Source organism: Arvicanthis niloticus, chromosome 4 (genome assembly GCF_011762505.2).
Source record: "Arvicanthis niloticus isolate mArvNil1 chromosome 4, mArvNil1.pat.X, whole genome shotgun sequence".
Lineage (NCBI taxonomy): Eukaryota > Metazoa > Chordata > Mammalia > Rodentia > Muridae > Arvicanthis > Arvicanthis niloticus.
Window position 1 is genome coordinate 86,468,282 of NC_047661.1, and position 20,688 is coordinate 86,488,969.

The 20,688-nt window shown below is 40.7% G+C and overlaps 1 long non-coding RNA gene across 2 annotated transcripts in view; it reads left to right on the forward strand.

Annotated features, from left to right (window-relative positions):
- Positions 1 to 72: 72 nt before the first annotated feature.
- Positions 73 to 20,688, forward strand: part of LOC143442094 (uncharacterized) — an 85,328-nt gene continuing 64,712 nt past the window's right edge. Inside the window, exon 1 of one of the 2 annotated variants that reach the window (XR_013110014.1) lies at positions 73 to 210. This is a non-coding gene — a long non-coding RNA (uncharacterized LOC143442094). Of the gene's footprint in view, positions 221 to 20,688 lie in introns of both variants that reach the window. The other variant, XR_013110013.1, reaches the window with a different exon arrangement.

Here is a 20,688-nt window from a genome sequence, read left to right on the forward strand (position 1 = left end):
CGAGTTCAGGGTTCACTGAGCCTCGGGGTCACGCTGACGCCCTGGGCGGTACCGAGTCACTGCCCGCCCGCGGACATAGGAACAGCGCCACGGAGCCCTGGCCGCTCTCAGTGGCCGCCTTAGGGCCCGCAGTGACTTGCGCTCCAGGCCTACTGACTGGTCCGACCTGCTGGACCACTCGCAGACCTTTTTTGCTTCCTGTTTTATGTTGTGAGTCCGAGTAAGGCTTGTATTTATAAAAAGATTTGTGGAACATAGCTGTGCTTAGCTTTAATATGTAACGCTTCTCACTGTGCGGACACTGCATTTATCTCGTTTCTTGGACCTCAGCACTCCGATTAATCCATATTAGGATCCAGTAACATGGCCACCTTGCCCCCTCCTATATCCACCTCCTTTGACCGCGATTCCCGTCTGAACGCCTCCCTGACCGTACCCACCCACCTCGACGACCCCATGCATCTGTATCATTCTCTCGTAAGCTTGTGTAATACTGGTGATCATGAGATTAGATGGGTAGTCTATACCACTGGTGTTTACCTCCTGGTGAGGGGAAATAGGCTTTTTGCAGTCTCCCCAAAAATGCATCTAGGAGAGATTAGAAAGATTTTGGTATTCACATCTTCTAAGACTGAGCAGAGAATGTGTTTTAAACAGCACTTTTTACAAGGTGATAAGAATGCCCCCCCCCACGTGAATTCTAAATTTATAAGCTGCTTGAAGATTAGATACAGCAACCTGATTAGCCCTATTTCAACCATTTTTTGTTCTGTTTTGTTGGTATATAACCCTGAAATTGGTGAACATTTGGGCCAAAATCTCTTGGTCACATCAAAAAGATTTGAAAGAAGCCCAATATGTAAGTTATAAACCCCAAAACACTATAAAGCATAGACATACTTGTATATTAGAAGTAGCTGTTATGTGGCTTTTGGAACACCTGTATCCCAGCCGCTCGTGAGGAGAAGGATCACGAATTCTTCATCAGCCCGTGTAACTTGGTGACTTGATGAGATTCTGTCTTAAAACCACCTCTACACCAAAGAAATCCGGAGACACAGTTCAGGACCCTTGGGCACCTATGTGAAGCTCTAGGTTCAGTTCCTAGTACTGGAAAAAACATTCTCTTAAAGATTTAGCAGGGCATAATGGTGTACCCCTTTATTCCTACCATTTGAAAGTCAGAGGCAGGCAGACCTCTGTGAATTCAAGACCAGAGTTATCTATATAGTGAGTACTAGGCCAGCCAAGACTATGTAATGAGACTTTGTCTTACAAATACTTATGTGAACGTCTGCATGTACATTAGTGTTCTAATACCCAGAGAAGCCTGAGAGGGTGATAGAGCCCCTGAAACTGCAATTACAGGGCTGTGAGTCACCAACCTGGTCCCTGGGCAAACAAACTGTACTCCTCTAAGAGCAGCAAGTATTCTTAACATGTGAGCCATCTTTCCAGGCCTGCAAAAATAATGTTTAAAAGACTGTTAACATAAAATGCCATCAGTCAGAGAAAAATGTGTATAATAAACTACCAATTGTGGTTTTAAAAATTGTGGATTACATATATATGCTTACATTTTTATTGAAATCGTTGCAGAGATTGCCCTTAGGGTCAGGGCTGAGGCTCTGGAATTAGCAAGAGACTTTTTGGTATTGTAAATGAAAATTTTCCTTGTAGGATTTTAGTTTAAAAATATACAATAGTAGAATATTTTCTCTAGACCACCCCGTGTTCTAAACACAATTCTGAGTCTCAACAATTATAAGATCATGTCAGTCTTTTTTCTTTAAGTCTATAATCCTATTCCCGTTCTCCCCTGCTTCATTATTCTGTTCCAGGCATGTCTGATACATTTTTGCCTCAAATGTGGAATCCACCATTCCTACAAGAATGGTTTTCTTTAGTGGAAAATGAAAATTTGGATATTGGGAGATAAAATAGTTGTACACATGATCTCTAAAAAAAACATAAAGAACTTTTCATAGGTGTGTTCATCTGTTTTAAGATTATATGAACACTACAAAAAAAGGAATTGAAGTTAAACCTTAACCTGACTACTCAGTGTAATGGTCAATCCAGAAAAATTTTGAGTGACTGTTTTCAGCCTAAATTGATTAACACAAATGACTCACTGATGCAAAGGCAAGATAAGAACCAGTCAGTATAGTTTCCCAGAGCTAATGGCAGGAACTTGAGGGAACCAAACTGAGAACTAGAAACTAGAACTGAGAAAAAGAACTGAAGGAGATGAAAGGTGTCTTGTCCTTTGGGAGCATCAGGGAGCCTCATAGAAGCTGCTTTTCCCACATCCGACAGTGTGAGGAAGGCTTCCAAGGGAGGTGGTATCCTTATAGCCAAGAGGACTGGTAAGTTTAATGCTAACAGAAGAGGCCATCACCTTTTGACAGTAAGGATCAAAATATAGCCTATTACATATGTTTGCCAGTGACAACAGAATAATGACCTAAGCATTAAAAGTAAAATCTAAAATCTTTTTATCCTGCTTGTATTTGACTTTAAAAAAAATGTTCACTGAAATAGAAAGCAAGCATTTAGAGGACTTGCTGTGATTAAGTGATTTATTCTGCTTTTATTTCCTTTGTGTAAGTGAGGTTTTAGCAACTTGGATTCACATGTCATGTACCTTGAAGAGGGCTGAGAAAGGATAGAAATGACCCATGGCTTAAAGGGCAAAGACTTGGAACTCTCTTTTGGGTGTTGTCAGTAAAGTTGTTGAGATGCAATCCAAGCTTTCCTCTTGTCTCCAAGTGACCAGTGGCCAGATCCAGGAGGGCAACTGCCCTCAGTGAGGAGAATTGTAGTGTTTATGACTAGAGTTAAGCTAGCCACAAATTCCCCTAGCACCATAACAGTACCTTGGTCAAAGTACTTGTTCTTTTAGTGCTCTGCCAAAATTCAAGAAACAGAAGCTTTCATAGCCCATTTTTCTTTAGTATTGGCCCATTGGAATTATGCTACTCAAAGCCAAGGAAAAGTTACTACTAGCGTTCTCTATAAAGTGTTTTTTTTTTCCATCTCCTTTAAAATTAGTCCTAAATATAAAAAAAAGCAAAAGTTTATGCACAACTTTAAAAATATCAGTATAATTTCAATGTTCTTTCCATCTTTATTCTTCCTGGGTTTTATTGTGTGGATATACACACAATTATGGTTGCAATATGAATTTGTTGTAGACATTGAGAGCAGTTTAATTTCCTGGTATATGCAAACAGGCCTAAAGCTGAAGTCTGAATATTTTTTCCCTTCCATAATAGTAGATTAAAATTCTCTGTCTCATCTCCCGAAGTAAAATAAGTGGTCTCATGACAGCAAGGTTTGTTTTCTCTGATACCAAGGAAGAGTACATATTTTATCTATGAGCAGTCAGTCATGTTGGAATCTAATTTGAATTATAAACCACTTGTTTGGGTTGTGGAAAGTTTTAAAGACAGATTTTTTATATGGCAGGCTGAGGCAGAAGGATGGTTAAAAATTTGAGGCTAGTTTAGGTTGTATAGTGAGTTCCAGTTCAGGCTGGGCTCCAGAGAAAGATTTTGTCTCAAAATATATATGTAACTGATAGTATAAAGCTTACACATTTATGATATAAAAGTCAGTGATTCTTAGTATACTTACAAAGCTTTGCATATATATTCTCTTACTGTTGTTGTGAAAAAAAAAACTATGCTGTAACATTTTCATGACTAACCCCTATTATAATTATATCCTTTATTTATATACCTTATATGGTAGTGATAAAGACCATAAATCAGCCAGTTTGGATTAATGTCAGCTATGCTGTGGGCCTTGGAAGGGAGTTACTATCAGTACCTCTGGACTTTGGTACTTAATTATCTATCAAATAAGGATTATAAAAGAATTTAAATGGAGTCTTCTCATTGAGATAAATGGGTTAGAACATATAAAGAGCTTAGAAACAACATTTCCACATTGTGAGTGCTAAGTAATTGTGTTGTGTGACACTTCCTGGGGATACTAAAACAAATGTCTTCTTACCTTGGATAGAGAACCAATTACAAAGCAAAGTATAGATACCAGCCAAGTCCAGTTTGGTGAATCAGTGAGTTTTATTGGCATTCCTTACAGAAATATGGGTGAAGAGTTAACTATAGAAACAGAAATGACTCAAAGATAACTGTGTCATCAAAAGCCCAGCCCAAAACACTACACAACAGGTTGGGGAGTATTCTTTCCAGGTAGCTAGGTTGGCTTGAGCTTCTTCTAGGCAGCTCAGCTGGCATCTTCTTCCATACATCTTGTTTTGTTTTCTATTATGAGCAGTGAAACTATGAAGATAATCTTATTCTCTCAAGTGGACTGAGATGAAAGGTAGGGAATACAAGGTGGAATTACTGGATTAAAGAGAATGTTGAATAAGCTGTGATGGCACATGATTGTAATCCCAGCACTCACTAAGGAGAATCAGGCAGACCTATGAGTTCAAGTTCAGCCTGGTCTACAATAGTAAGTTACCGGCTAGTCTGGGCTACGTAATAAAACCTTGGGATCTTTTATCTCCTAGGTGACAAATATATAGGCCGAATTAGACCAGATTAAAAGTAGATAAAGGCAGATTTATTAGGAAACAGCTCTCCGTGGGTTCACCAATCTCACAGGTGAATGTCAGTGAAGTCACAAGCCTAGGCTAAAAGGAGGAGGTTTTATAGGCCTAGGCGAGGACTGTATCCATACATGGTCAAAAACTGAGCCCCTGGGTGGGTGGGCTGCAGGCAATGCTCAAATAAGGAGTGATGAAATTTAGCCTGAAGTTTTCTGTGTGGAGGGCAGGGGAGGTTGGGAGAAAGGACGGCAAATGTGGTTTAAGGAGGAAACGAAGAGTCAGACAGACAATATTGAATGTTAAGTTTCACAACACAATCTCAAATTGAGTTTTTAAAATTTATTTTATTTTTATGTTCATTGGTGATTTGACTGCATATATGTCTGTGTGAGGGTGTCAGATCCCCTGGAACAGGAGTTGCACACAGTTGTGAACTGCCATGCAAGTGCTGGGAATTGAACCCAGGCCCTCTGGAAGAGCAGCCTTTGCTCTTAACTCCTGAGCCATCTCTCCAGCCCTATCAAATTGTTTTGTTTTTTAGATTTATTTATTTTATTTATATGAGTACTCTTTAGCCATCTTCAGACATACAAGAAGAGGACATCAGATTCCATTACAGATGGTTGTGAGCCACCATGTGATTTCTGGGAATTGAACTCAGGACCTCTGGAAGAGCAGCCAGTGCTCTTAACCACTGAGCCATCTCTCCAGCCCCAAATTGATTTTTAAAATGATCCCAATCTTATTGATCCATACAACTAGCATTATAACTTTAAAATATTATTTAATTTTATTTTATGTGTATGGCTATTTTAGCTGCATGTATGCCCAAGCAACACGTGCAAATGCAGTGTCCATGGAAGCCAGAAAAGGGTATTAGATGCTCTAGAACTGGAGTCTGTGTCACTGTGAACTATTATGTGGGTGTAGGAACTGAACCTGGGTCTTCTCTAAGAGCAGCCAGTACTTTGAATGACTGAGCCATCCCTCCAGCCTCTATATCTTTTTTTTAACCAAACAAATGAGTATAAAATTAGCTCTCTTTCTGGTTTTGGTGTTTTATTTCCCTGACTCCTACTAGATATTCAGTCTATTGTCACTTAACTCTTCTAAGTTTACATCTATATATATGTCTTCATCTTCATGTATTTCATATCTTTTGCTCATCTGTTAAGTTATATCTTACATGTATTGAAGTTTTCATATATTCTTGATTCTGATTCTTTGCAGGGTACATGTGTAGTAAATATGTTTTTATACTTATGCCTTATCTTTTCATTTAATTTAAGCTTGTCTATTTATTTATTTATTTATTTATTTATTTACATTTGGGTTTTGGTTTTGGTTTTTGAGACAGGGTTTCTTTATGTAACTCTGGCTGTCCTGGGACTCTTTAAATCAGACTAGCCTCAAACTTAGAGATTCCCCTGCCTCTACTTCTTGAATGTTAGGATTATATGTGTGTGCCACACCCCCAGGCTATTACATTTATATTTAATAAATTAATCCATGATTGAGTGTATCAACCTTTTATAATTACCACAATCTATATCTTATTTTAAAAATCCTCATCACTTCCCTAGTACTGTCACTGGTATTTGCTTAAGTTCTGTTTCTTCTTATAAATTTTATAATCAATTCATAAAATCTTATGAACAGCTGTCTGTAATTGTGGTTTCATTAACTCTGAATTAATTTAGAAAAATATGATACATTTTGAAAAGCTTTCTTCATTTCAGCACATAGGTCTAACTATCTTTTCATTACATTTATTTCATTTTCTTCATCAAATTTTTTACTTTAAGAATATTCTTAAGTGTCTTTTTCATCATTGTTAGTATTAAAGTTCATTGACATTCTGGAAAAGGAATACAAAACTGTGAAAAGCTTAGCTTCAGCTGAGAGCCTTGCATATGAGACAACTAATCATTAATATGTTCTATGTGCTATTGTAATAAAAATATAGGGAGAAAATTATATGACATGATCTCTCTCCAGAATTTGCTCCCATAGGCCAGACTCAGGTATACTTAAAATTACTGATTTAATTCTTTGTTGCTGTTTGTCTTAAGACAATCTCTTGCTTTTTAGTCTAGGCTGGTCAGTGACTTATGATCACCCTACCACCATCTTCCTAGTGCTGAGAATATAGGAATGCAGTATATAATAATATAGCTGGGGCTGGTGAGATGGCTCAGTGGTTAAGAGCACTGACTGCTCTTCCGGAGGTCATGAGTTCAAATCCCAGCAACCATATGGTGGCTCACAACCATCTGTAATGAGATCTGATACCCTCTTATGGGATGTCTGAAGACAGCGACAGTGTACTTACATATAATAAATAAATAAATAAATTGTTAAAAAAAAATAATATAGCTGGTTCTAAATCATACAAATTTAAGCTAGTTCTAAAATATTAGAACTAATACAATTTAAACAAGGTCCATGTAAATGATTAGAGAAAGAAAACTTCAGCACAAATCAGGTAGCCAGAAGACTGACATATATTTATTTTAACAGTTCAGTCTATGCAGAATGCATCAAATAGAATTCGGAGTAAGTAATGTTTTTTAAAGGTGCTAGCCCTAAATTTTTCACTGTGTAACTCTGGCATTAAAGCTTTTGTGAGGGTATGTACACAATAAGAGTATGAACAGTTATTAGGGGTGACTAGTAAGATGTGTCAGAAGATCTCAGAGTTTCAGGAGTAGGATGAGCAAACGGTACCCAGGGGGCCTCATCCTTACTGTAGTTGTGGATGGAGTTGACTCTTATTTCAAATCTCTTAGATATAGAGAAGGGATTCTTCCATATAGTTGAAGTTACTGGTACCCCTATGATTTCTCCCAGCATTGAAATTCCCAGATCCAGGAAACAAATTTGCAGTCATATGGGTAAAGGCTGTGCCCCAGAGAACATGGTTAAAGATGGGTATTAGACTAGAAAGTTCTTGAGCTCTCGTTGGATCAAAATGGCAGGTACTCTAGGGCCTGGAGCAAGTGTTTCTGCACAGTACTTTGTTTAGATGAACTGAGAGGGAAGCAGATCACTTCCTTCCCATCCAGTCTTTCAGGAACAGAGAGCACTTTCTGGGGAAGTAGGTGGGTATCTGTGAATTAGCACATAGATATTAGTTCTGTGTGGGCTTGGCTGCTTTTTCAACAAAGGACTTCATCTAGACATATGAGGGAGTTCTTTTTAGCATCTCTCCTAGTACAGCCCCTTTTTTGGTTCAATGAATCACTTCTACAACCTTCCAAACAGCTCATTTGGCCCTAAGGCACTCTGCTAATCGGTTCTTGGTTTAGCAGCTTAAATGATCTTTCTAAAACACAAATCTAATGGCTTCTATACATCTTCAGATAAAGACATGAATTTTCAATATAAGGCCCTTTCCCACATGCCCCACCCCCACCCTCGTGTAGTGTGACCTCTGTAACCACTCTAGCCTCACAATGCTCTCCATCTACCCCACTGGCCTGCTTCCTAGCTCACGTAGCACTCCCATTTCAGGTCATGTGTCTGTCACCCTCACCATAAAGTGAACTCCTACTCATACTTCAGGTATCACCTCCAGGTCACCTCCCCCAGGTTATATATATACCCAAGATAAAGCCAATAAAAAGTTAAATGACTTTAGAAAGCATTTTATACCATGTCACTCAAATGTTTATCTTCCCATCATGCAGTTTTGCATATAAAACCCAGAAAATTCTGCAGTAAGGAAACCCTGAACTCATTTGGCTACAGAGTGTCAACCTGTATTCCCTAGAACATGTGCTGGACAACAGTTCTGTTCCCAGGAGATAACCTGGATGCCTAGAGTCATGCTGTATCTGGAAGCAGCAACTAGTGGAGAGTTCTAAATGCCTCTTAGATGGAAGTTCCCAATTAAGCTGCCCTGAGAGTCCAGGCAAATATAGGATTAAGAGTCTTCTGTTTTTTTGAGACAAGAGTTTCTCTATGTAGCCCTTGTTGTCTTGGATCTCACTCTGTAGGCCAGGCTGGCCTCAAATCCACAGAGATCTACTTGCCTCTACCTCTAGAGTACTGGGATTAAAGGCATTTGTCACCATGGCCCAGAGGATTTAAGAGTCCTAAAAGAACAGAAGCAGAGGCAAGCAGATCTCTGTGAGTTCAAGGCTAGCCTGACCTACAAAGTGAGTTTCAGGACAACCAGGGATCTGCCTCAAAACAAAACAAATCTTTTTTTTTTTTAAATTGGATATCTTATTTATTTACATTTCAAATGTTATCCCCTTTCCCGGTTTTCCCTCTGCAAACCCCCTACCCCATCCCCCCTTACCCTGCTTCTATGAGGGTGCTCCCCTACCTACCCACCCACTCCTGCCTCACTGCCCTAGCATTCCTCTACACTGGGATATCAAGCTTTCACAGGACCAAGGGCCTTCCCTCACACTGATGCCAGATAAGGCCCCTTTCAGCTCCTTCAGTCCTTCCCCTAACTCCTCCACTGGGTCCCTGTGCTCAGTCCACATCTGTATGGGTCAGGATCTGGCAGAGCCTCTCAGGAGACAGCTGTATCAGGCTCCTGTCAGCAAGTACTTCTTGGCATCAGCAGTAGTGTCTTGTTGACAACCGCACTGCCCCATGCTTTGGGCTAAGTGCTCCAGTCAAGAGAGAGAGTGGGGGAAGAAGGGGAAGAGACTCGAAGAATGGAGACAAACCAGAGTGTGTGATCAAGTCTCGCTTCTTGTTTATTGTCTCCTCTTATTGTCTCCTACTATTGCAAGGAAATCTTAGGTATTTATAAGCACAAGCAGGGGAACACAGCTGAAGACTCTTTACCATGTGCACCATGCAACTGGGGTCACTAAAGAGCAAAACAAGATATGTGGGATAAACAAGATGTTTATCAGAGTGTGCTTCAGCTATTGTAGGCTGTTGAAAAACAAGTCTCTTATCAGGGTATATGGCTCGAGACGGCTGCAAAGTTGATAGCTGCTTTCTGCTAAAAGTCAGCTCCCAGCAGTGTCTGGTTTTGGTGTCTGCATGTGGGATGGATCCCCAGGTGGGGCAGTCTCTGGATGGCCTTTTTCTTCAGTCTCTGTTCCACTCTTTGTCCCTGTATTTCCTTTAGACAGGAGCAATTCTGGGTTAAAATTTTGGAGATGGTTGGGTGGCCCCATTCCTCAACCAGGGTGGCCATGCCTAACCTCTGGATATGGTCTCCACAGGTTCTCCCTCCCCTTTGTGGGGTGTTTCAGCTAATATCATCCCCGTGGTGTCCTGGGAGGCTCTTGCTTTCCTGTCATCTGGGACTTTCTGGTTGCTACCCCCCAGTTCCCCAAAAACAAGTCTTAAAAGCAAACTTTCTAAATGGATGTTGAAGCACTGACTAAAGAATAGGCAGCACAGTAAATACTTGCTCAGCGAATGACTAGAGGGAGATGGTAGTGAAGATGTCAACTCCTTAATTAATGGTCTCAAGTCTTTCATAGAAAGAAAATCGTGCAGTTAAGCCTGATATTCAGGTGTGAATGAGGTCTTTAAGCCCTTTAAGCTTTAGTAGTTGGCCTATGGGTATTTTTAACTAGGTAGTAAAGACTGTAGCATAGCACACATACAGGGCTCAAAGGTATTTACCTAGTAACTAGATTTTACTGCATTTTAAAAAAGTGTTTGTATTGTTGGAAGAGGTAGGGGGAAGAGTGTAGGGGAGGAGGCAACTTGTAGATTCTGTTCTCTTCTACCACATGGAGTCTGGAGATCAACTCAGGGTTTCAGACACATTTACTGAATAAGCCATCTTGCCATCCTCTCACAGAACCCGCCCAATAACTAGATTTCAAGGCTTACGGGGCTGGAGAGATCACTCAGTGATTAAGAGCACTTGATACTCATGTAGAGGACCAAGATTTGGTCCCTGACACCCACATGGCAGCTCTTAGCTGTTGGTAACTATTTCCAGGGACCTAATGTCCTCTTCTGACCTCCATAGGCACTAGATATACACATGATGCACTTATATGCATATAAGCACATAAAATGAAATAAAGAAATCTTAAAAAATATTAAGAGTTGTCATGAACACTTCAATAATAACTAAATTGTTATAAACTTTCAAGGTTTTAACATTAATTTTCTTTTTTAAAAGATTCATTTATTTTATCACAAGAGGGTGGCAGGGCCCTTGGAACTGGAGTTTAGATGATCATGAACACCATGTGGATACTAAGAAACAAATCCAGGTCCTCTGCAGGAGCAACAAGTGATCTTAATGACTAAGCTGTCTCTCCAGACCCCATTACTTCCTTTTTATCAAATCCGATATTTTTCTTCACCCCAGCCCCCAGTGCTTACTTCCTTTGATCTTGGTATCTTTTGACAGTCTTGAACAACCCCCCCCCCCGCCCCCTTGCTTCTCTCTGTCCTTGTCTCTTGACCTGTACTTTGAACTTAATTTCATTTCAACCAGTATTTATTGGCCACCTCTGATGTACCAGACACCAGGCTATCACCATTCATATATTAACTCATTCATCAACATTAATTGAGTTCCTACTGGTTTTTGGGCAGCGTTCCAGAGACCGGGATACAGAGATGAACAAGCTGTAGTCTCTGGCATAAGAAGCTGCCCATCCTGGTGAGGGAGAAGTGCAAGCTGTAAATGGGGTGTCAGGTGATGAGAGGGTGGAACTCGGTGCCTGGGGCCCTCTGAAAAGGAAGCAATTACTTGTCTACAGGGAAGATGGTTCTAAGCATTATGCTTGGCATGTGCCAAACTTTCAATAAATATTTATTACACACCAACCAAAGAGTACCCACGGAGAGACCCATGGCTCCAGCCACATCTGTGGCAGAGGACGGCCTTGTTGGACATAAGTGGGAGGAGCGGCCCTTGAGCCTGAGGGGGTTTGATGCCCCAGTGTAGGGGAATGCCAGGGCAGGAAGGCAGGAATAGGTGGGTAGGTGGGCAGGTAGGTAGGTAGGTGGGAAAGTATCCTCATAGAGGCAGAGAGAGGGGGGATGGGATAGGGGGTTTCTGGAGGGGAGACTTGGAAAGGGGATAACATTTGAAATGTAAATAAAGAAAATATCCAATTAAAAAAAAGAAAATGTAAAAAAAATATTTGTTACAGAAACAAATCCTTCAAAGCAAAGAGAGTAGCATAAATGGAGTCAGCAGGGAGACCTTGCAGGATAGGTGGGACTTCCAACTCAAGGGCAGAGTATTAGGAATGGAAGGGAATGGTGATAAAGATAACCAGCATTTATCAGAAAATTACATTATTCTGTTGTTAACACTTATGAGTTTTGTGCAAATACATGTTTATAGCTATATTACATACAATATTAATTTATAAATCCAATGTAATACGTTTCTAAATTAATGACAAAGTAATTATTATTTTTATGACGCAAGATACAAAAACTAAAATAGGAAAGCTGATATATAAATATATACATTACAGAGTCTTCAGCAAAGCCATGGTCATCTTAAAACTGATGGTAAATTTACATTTAAAAAAACTGGGAATGAATTGCTGGGTTGTAAAGTAATGGATTTTGTAGACTAAAGTTTGCCACCCATACTAAAATCAAAATCACTTAGGACCTTATTTTTAAAAAGAAATTCCTGAGCCCTGGCTCCTATAGTTACAAGAATCCAGAGAAATTAGAATCAATAAGAAATACCATGTATATGTACATGAAAAAATGGTATAGTTTAATTATACCATGCATATGTATTTATATGACATATATGTTTTATTATATGTGGTACATATGTGTTACTTATAAGGAATTTGTTCAGGGCAAATTTGTTAAAACATACTTGTAATCTCATTTACAGAGAAGAGTGAGGCAAGAGGGTCATGGGTTAAACTTCTGTCTGGGCTCCATAGCCAAATTCCATTTAAAGCAATCAAAATAAACAAAAGCCTGGATGGCACAGTTGTGGTGGTTGAGAGGTCCCAAGACCTAGTCAGCAAGCTTGAGGTGCACGAAGCCAGGGATGTTCATGCTACACTGAAAGCTGTTGGACTTGAGACCCAACAAAAATGGATGTTTTTGGCTTGAGTCTGAAGGCAGGAAAAAGCTTGTGCCTATCCAGCACCCTTAGGCAGAAGGACCATCTCAGCCTTATTCCACTCAGGTCTGTTGTCCATTAGACCCCTCCCTACCCCTACATATACTAGACCACTTTACTCAGTAATTAGTTCAAATGTTAATGTCATCTTTTAAAAGCATCTTCACTGCTACATCCAGAATACAGTTTGACCAGTGGCTGGATATCCTCTGGTCCTGTAAAGTTGACACATAAAATTAACCATCCACAGTATTAACCATCCACAGTATAGCACATACTGAAATTTGAGGCCCTCTGCAGGCCACCTAAAACCAACTTTTCAAGAAGGGAGTGATGCAATCACACTAGGTGGTAACTGCTCAAGAACAACCCCTGGCAGTGAGAGGAGCCAATGGGGTGGGGTAAATGGGGAGCAGGACAGGGGAAGAAGATGAGGGATAGGATGTCACTGTGCAGGGCAGTGGTGAGGTCCTACTATTTCCTGTTGAGGACCCTGTTCCCCTTACTAGTTCTACATGACATGCTTTTCTATCTGCAGAGCGGGACTTTGGGAAGGACACTATTAGGCACTTCACACTTGAGTTCTTCTGTGTCATTGAGGACAGATGTTGGCTGGGCTTTAGTTATCTCTTCTGGGCGGAATATTCACTCATGGTCATCAGTTGGTACCAGCTGTCATCTCATGTACAGAACCTCTTTAACACAGTCATTTGAGGACAATGAGACTTCTTACATGGCATCTGGCTGCATTCCAAGGGCACAAGGCAGAAGCTGCCCAGCTTTTCTGGCCTAGGCTCAGAAATCACACAATGTCTCTTCTATGCACTCTCTTGGGGGAAGCAGGGTAGAGATGAGACTCCGCTTCTCAATGGGACCCAGCCAGTTCACACTGTAGAGGAGAATATGAGGTGGTAGACATTTGTGCCGAATAAAATGCATTAGTGATTAACTCTGAGACATCAATGTTCCCTGTATCTTCCATCCTCTGTCTACCTGTTCTATGTGTCTGAACCTGTGGCTGCCTAAACCTATTTGTCTGTCCCTGTGTGTTTGTCTGTGTGTGTCTGTCTTTGACAAAGGATTTATTGAACAGTATAGAAAGCATCACATGGGTAAAGGAATGAGATACTTTACAGAAATCTTTAACAGACTTTTACAAGGCATTAAGTCACTGTCTCCAGCAATCCTAACTACATAACAAACATCATTGTTTATCAACTAATATCTATAAATGGTTGCTTTCAACCTTTAGATTCTAGGAAGTTGTTTTCAACTTCTTTGTTTGCTGCCTTCAGCAAATGATACACCCACATTACCTGGGTCTGGGGCACTGAAGAGTACACAACTTAATGTTACCACTGTGCTTGGGTTTTAAAAGTTGTGCACGTGGGAAATCCAAAGCAGTAAGATTGATTGTTACATTGTTCCCTTAAAGGCAGCAGTCTTAAGTATTTCTGTGACCTTAAGATGTATTATTAAATCTGACTGTGTGGTCCAGCAAAAGTTTCAGTCTGTTAGAATGTAAGAGATATTTTTGGAATATTGCATCACCACAGACACTTTGGCCTATCTTTGGGAAATACAATCTGACACAGCTCCCAGTTGACCTCTTCCCATCTGACCTTTTGTCTTCTTTTCTGTTTTTTATATACAATTTTCTACAAGGTCTCCTCAACTCAAATTCATTTTTAAAATATAATTTATCATAACTACACTCATTCCCTGTACTCTTGGTATTTTCATAATGTGATAACTTGATAAAATAAGACAAAACCCTTTTATCTTTGGGTTTCCCTTTCTGAAAAAATATTTCCTTTTCATTTCTTTTTTTCTATAAAGTACATTTTTATTTTGTTAATTTACTTTTAGATTTACTTCGTGTATTTTATGTATGTGAGTACTTTGTCTGCATGAACATCTACACAGCAGAAAATGATATCAAACAGTTAGGAGATGTCATGTTGGTGTTGGAAACTGAACTCCAGACCTTCAGAAGATCAGTGAGTGCTCTTAACCACTGAGTCATCTCTCCAGCCTGACCTTGTCCTTTCTTATTCTTGGATATTGGTTTGTGGCCTCAGTTCATCTGCTGCCACCACCCTGGTGCAGTTCTTTCTCACCTTAGTCTTCTGGATGAGCCTTTTGCATCCTCTTTCCCTTTGCTCCCACTCATTTTACATGCCCTATCTATTCAGTCATCCCCAAATCCTGCAACTAACTTTCCTACCACTTGACCATTCCTAATGGACGCCTATCCTTCTAACTTTCCACTATTGAGACTCCTGGGAAGTGAGCTCTGAAGCAGAGTTTATTATGCAGGGTGTTTCTTAAGGAGTAGCTTTGAGATGAACACCCATAGAAGGAAAGGAAAAAAAAAAAAATAGAATCAAGAAAAGATAAAGCTGCAGTGTAGACCCAATCACAAACTCAGTGAGCTCCTTGGGAGATCTCAGGTTAGGATACCCATCCCGTCAGAGATGTCCTGGGATGAGAAGACCAAGAAGGAGTCTGTGTTTCTGCTTCATTGAGTCCTGAGCTGGGCCAGTGTGGCAAAGAGCATGAACTTACTGTAGCTCCGTGCAGTTGAGGAAGTCTTATGTGGAGGATGGTGGCTGACTGCCACTTAGCAGTCCCAGCAGCTACAGGTACTCTTTTCATTCAGTCTTCAGCAAATTCCATCTAGTCTCTCTGCTTTGACCTACTCTCCGATGGTATCATCATTATTACTACTAGTGGTAGTAAAAGGTGTGTATGTGTATATCCATGAATGATGTGTGTGAGTGCAAGTGCCACAGCACACAAGAGGAGGTCAGAAGACAACTTTCATGAGTCAGTTCTCTCCTTCCACAATGGGTTCTAGGGATCAAATCTAGTAGTCTTGTGCCGCAAACACTCTTACCTGCTGGATCATCTCACCAGCCCAGCCCTATCCTACCCTCAATTATTTTAGATGGACATTATCTTGTTTTCCTCCCATCTCTAATTAAGTTATGGGTTATTTCCACATGATGGTCATCCTAGGAGGGAGAACACGTATTTATAGTCAGGGCTTAGGCGATATTCAGGGCCAAGATAAGATTATGTGTTGGAAAGGATATCCATTATATTTGAACTCTACTTTTCTTTCCCTAGCACCCAGTCAAGATCCTTTTTGGTCTAACAGGTTGGTGTTGAGTGTTTAACTAATTAGTGGCTATAAAATATTGCCTAAATGCCAAGTGTAATTACTGTGAGTAATTAATGATTTTTGCCCAGAGGGGAAGCATTCCAGTTGTGTTGAGTTGAGTGAGGGAATGATAAAAGATAGTGTGTTCTTGGGCCTGTGGGAGCAGGACCTGCTTTCCTGCCCTCTCAGGGTCAGGCTCTGAATGCAGGTTGCATACACAGGGCACTCCAGGCAGCATCTGCCACGTACTTATCTTTTTCTTTATAGGTCTAGTATTGTTTGGGGGAGAGGCAAGACATTATGAAGCACACTGCTTGGAACTGCCACAGATTGACATTCACGGGGACCTGTCCTCTTTTGGGTCCCAAAGGGTATCTCTGCCACTCCACAGTGTCTAAAATTTAATAATAGCCTCCACTATTATAATAACATATTAGAAATAAAGCATTCTGGAGCTCCCTAAATGGAAATTTTTACCTGGTTTTTATATTTAGAGTTCTGTTTCTCCCTCTGGGCAAATTTTATAAATAACCATTGGGAATGCTGAACAGAATTCAATTTGCATATTGATTCTGTTTCTCTTTCCATGTAAGAAACACCAAGAAATTTTATATTTGTGACCTTTCTCCCTGAAGGCTTATAGAATTATGTAATGTAAATAGATAGGGAAGGAGTGTAAATCTATAGGAAAGGAAGGACAAAAAAGGTACAAAAATCATGTAAACAATTGTTTGATAAGAGAAACTAAATGTGTGTGTATGTGTGTGTGTGTATTTGTATATTTCAGTGCAAGATGTTGAAGCAAAGATTTCACATATCTTAGGCAAGTACTCCACCACTGAGCTACATAGCCACTTTCCCTATTACCATGTAATATCTGGAGATAAACCCAGATTTATTTTAATATCATTACCTATCATAGTAAACGGTGTAGGCTGTACTATTTAATATCAACGGAATACTTACTATGTGTCCAACATAATTCTAAGCTTATATGTGTTACCTCATTTACATCTTAGCCTTGAAAGTAGCTACTACTGTTAACCATTTTATGGAGAGGAAACAGACCACAGGGATTAAGTAGTTTATCCCCAAGTATCAGTCTGGTTCCAGAGCTAGAGCTCTTTGTAGCTTTTTGCTATAAGCTGAGACACACTGTAACACGTAGGGCATCTTACTTCTATAAAGGAAACCAGGCAGGATAAGGTCCTGGGTTCCGTGAGGACACCCTTTGTGTCAGTTATCTGGAAACAGAAGAACACTTTTACCCTCTGTAGTGGGTACTCAGAAGTTTCTTCATGAAACCTTTCTGATTCTTTCCTTGTAAAAATCATATTGAAGAGTGAACTGTGAGTCTTGTGATGTTAGTCTTGTCCTAGGGCTGACTCCCAGCCCCTGGGTGGAACTTTTCTATGCCCAGGAGGTCAGACCTAAGTACTAGTCCTCGGCATGAAATTTGAGTCCTGAATGTTCATTGTTCTCACTCAGGGATGACTTTTGGCAAAAGTTCTCTCAGAAAGGGGATATGAAAAAAAAAAGGGGGGGTGGGATATGTACTTCTCTTATGATGGTGTCCTATTCCACATAGTCTGGAGACATCCTGGTACCTGCCGTGTGCTCCCACAGCCCTCCGTTAGCACGTTTGTCCAGTATGGAGGCAACATCTGAGCCTGTGTCACCCTATGTAGCCTCCCAGGACCTCACACAGTGTGTAGCATAGATCAAGTTTCAAGAGCTGACAGAGAAGTAACAAATACTATAAATGGCCCACTTCGGTCATGCTGGTAAAATATTGCCACAAGCTATAATAGAAACCCACTTTTCTGAAGCTTTATCTATCCAGTTAAATTTTCAGATAAAGATCTTTCCAGTATACTATTTTAATAATTTTGGAACTGAGAGTAATGATCAGCATTTCATCTTGGTTAAGAATACCAGGCATAGCTGGTTGTGGTGATATGCATCCCAGCACTTGGGAGGCCAAGGCAGGCATATCTCTGTGGGTTCAAGGCCAGCCTGGTCTACAAATTGAGTCCAGGATAGCCAGGGCTACACAGAAGAAAACAAAAACAAGAAAAGAGAAAAAGAATGCCAGGCATGGGGTTGGTTGGCTGGGTTTTTCCTCTGACTTTTATCACTTGCTGCATATTGGTACTTAAGGGTTAGGTCCTTGGTGTGTTCATTTCCTCTTGGGCTAAAGGGCTAACCCCATGGTCAAAGCAATGATAAATTATAAAATGAGTCAGCCTGAGCTTCAGAACTAGATCTGGTATGTGGGAACTCCCCTATGTCAGGGTGCTATCAGCTTGGGGCTCAGTCAGGTCTGCTACAGATTTCTGCTGTCCCTGAGTACAGGATAGGAAACCAAATGAAGGCCAAGCATGATGGCATCTAAGTTCTTTATCTCTGTTGAACACTTTCCTTAAGAAGCCACAGAGAGACTTTGCCATCCCCACGTGTCATTTATTCAGTACAATATGACCCTGCTCTTGGGAAGCAGAGATTTCCTGGTCCTCTGAGGCCTCTGGTGAAATGCCTGCTTGATCAACTGCCTGATTGCATTATATGCTCCAGAAAGAAAAATTCTTCTGATTCAGAGAAACTGTGACTTTACACAAAGGCCAGGTCTCACAGCAGGGCCGGCATGAGTTACTTCCTCTCTCTACTACCTCATCCTAGCTCCCTTCTTCCTCTGGATATCACGGTTCTCCCCACACGTCTCCACAGGATGGCCACCACCTTACCTAACTCCCCAAAGCTTGTCACTGCTATGTACAAAGACCGAGGACTGCATAATATTTATGTCCCTGTGTATAGCATTGTTGACTCAAGTCACTGTAAAAAGCCAGACACTGTGGTACATGCTTGTGGTCTTTAGGACATGGGGACAGGAGGATCAGGAGATCATGTCCACCATGGACTACAAAAATTCTGTCTCAATCAGCAACAACAACAACACAACAAAGAATGAAGTGAAACTGGTACCTACTTTTAACAGATTATGTGACTGGGTGAGAAGAAAGGTTGTGTCTAGTGTCACACAGCAGAGCCAAGATATGAGCCAGTTTCTGGACTACCCTTTGATAATCATACGACGACCCTTTGAAGGGTGTTCTCCCATTCCTGTTCCCTGAGGAAATTCTCCTTTCGCTCCTCACAGAACCTCACAGTACCTCACAGTACCTCACAGTACCTCACAGTACCAAACGAAAGGCAAATCGAGAGATTCTCAAAGGTATACGCACAAATTCAAGCAAGAGTTGTACAGCTTGAGTCAGTCCTGCAATTGGGATGCATAGGGTTGGGTGCTAGAAGGAGTTTCAGTGTGTGTGCATTCGTGTGCATGTATATAATATTCGGGTGCATGTCATATAATACACATGCCCACGTGGATATGGGGACTTGTGTGTACATGTGGAAGCCAGAGGTCAATATTAGTTGTTCAGGTTTTATTTATTTATTTATTTATTTATTTATTTATTTATTTATTTATTTATCAAGACAGGGTCTCTCTGTGTAGCCCTGGCTGTCCTGGAACTCACTCTATAGACCAGGCTGGCCTCAAACTCAGAAATCCGCCTGCCTCTGCCTCCCAAGTGCTGGGATTAAAGGCGTGCGCCACTACTGCCCGGCTCAGGTTATTTTTCAAGACAGGATCTCAGTCCTAATTAGTTTTGATTCTTAACTAAATACAGTCCAGGGTTATCTGAGAAGGAAAGCCTTGACTGAGGAATTGCATAGATCAGGGTGGTGTGTGGACTTGTCTAAGAAGATTGTGTTGATTAGGAATTGATGTAGGAGGGTCAAGACTGTGGACTGTACCGTTTCCTGGGAAGGGGTCCTAGGCTGTGTACACTAGCGTAGGACTAGCCTATGAGCTGACAAAACAGTGAGCATCCTCCCCCAATGGTTCCTGCTGGACTTCCTTGGCTATGAGCCAGTTCTCTGGTCAGATGTAAAGCTACAAAAAAAAAAAAAAAAAAGCACATATACCTGCTTTCAGGTTCCTGCCTTGATTTTCCTCCTTGACTTGGACTGTGACTAGGAAGGGTGAGCCAGATGAAGCCCTTCTTTCCTTAGATTTCTTCTAGTCAGTTACTTATCATAACAATAGACAGGGAATGGTACCTGGAGCTCCTGGATTCTGCAGGCTGGCTAACAATCAGGGATCCACCCATCTCCACCCACCCCAACACTAAGCTTACAGACATGCTACTGCCAGGCATGACTGACTTTTACCGGGTTTCTGGGGTTCCCGACTCAGATTCTCACGTTTGCACCACAAGCGCTTTACTGCGTGGGCCCAGCCTCTAAGTGTAGTTTTGATATACTAACTGGAAAGTCCGATGGGAAGACTAGCCCATTCCTTATGTGGTTGGTTCTAAACAAGTTAAACACAGCACATGACTGCTTGGTTCTTTTCCTCTGCTTTACTTTGGTTTTGGTTTCTGTTCTTTCACATTTTCAAAAAGCAGAATCAGCAGTGTTTTTGGAATGAACACCTAGGGTTTGGGAATTAGAAGGTTGGACGTGAGCATCATTGTCTTTTTCTTCCTGTATAATCACAAGAGAAGTATTTTCTTCTCTGTAGCCCCATTTTCCTCATCCTTAAAATTAGTTTAAAAACAAAACAACAAATTTCTTTCCCTGATATAGAGCCTATGAAATAGCTCCGTATATTTTAAATAGGAAACACAGTATACATAGAAATTAAAAGCCTCTTCAATTCTTTTACCAAGACTGCTCAGAGGGCAGCTGTGGAAGGCCTTCAAGAACTACAAAATTGTTAGCACTAGGAGGTCCTTTTGTGAGTCTTTTAGACTTTTTGGTTTTCAAGATATCCCTGTCAAGATAAATCTCTCAAAAGTAGAGGGCTCCAAGTGG